The sequence below is a fragment of the Diaphorina citri genome, unplaced genomic scaffold (assembly GCF_000475195.1).
Source record: "Diaphorina citri unplaced genomic scaffold, Diaci psyllid genome assembly version 1.1 scaffold221, whole genome shotgun sequence".
Taxonomy (NCBI): Eukaryota; Metazoa; Arthropoda; class Insecta; order Hemiptera; family Psyllidae; genus Diaphorina; species Diaphorina citri.
Window position 1 is genome coordinate 238,544 of NW_007377658.1, and position 903 is coordinate 239,446.

Here is a 903-nt window from a genome sequence, read left to right on the forward strand (position 1 = left end):
CCCCCCCCCCCCCCCTTCGTCCAAAAAGGACTGCGTCCCGCTTTGGGCCAAAAAAATTATGGTCACCCTATGTATAACTCATGTAGTGATTTAAAGGATATATAAAAAAAAAATACCTATACAGGGTGTCCCGCGAACGACTGTACAACGCTTGTAACTAATAAAGATCATAAAAAATTGATTGCACCATTGAAAAGAACACAAAATTTAAAAGATAAGATGCCTTGTTTTGGTAAAACCTTCCCTCAAACGTGACCAGAGGCTTTTTTAAAAGAGAAAAAGATTTTTTTGTATCTCTTTAAAAACTACTATTTTTTCAATTCGATTTTTCTTGAAGTTTCTACTGAAACTCATTGAATTTCTCCTGATAGAAAAGTACCCCTTTTTGTCCTCTTTAATCCCATTATCTTGAATTTTCTGAAAAATCATTATTTAAATATTTACGGAGATATTAACGATACAAAGGGAGAATCCGTCAATTTCCTACGTTACTATGAATCCCTGTCCACCTGTTTCTTTCTATCGCCGCACCAAATTTTCCTCCAAAAACAACACGAACAACAAAACAAGTAACAACAACAACAACACCAACAACAACAACGACACCAACAACAACGGTGGACAAACAATTTTCTCCCACCTGATCGCCTAATTTCCTCCTCATCCTCTTCCTCTATTAACAACAACAACAACAACAACATTTATAAGACCAACTATAGTGGTAGTGGCCGAGCCCTAATGTAGTTCTTCTTGTTGTTGTTGGTGTTGTTGTTGTTGTTGTTGTTGTTGTTGTTGGTGTTGTTGTTGTTGGTGTTGTTGTTGTTGTTGGTGTTGTTGTTGTTGGTGTTGTTGTTGTTGTTGGTGTTGTTGTTGGTGTTGTTGTTGTTGGTGTTGTTGTTGTTG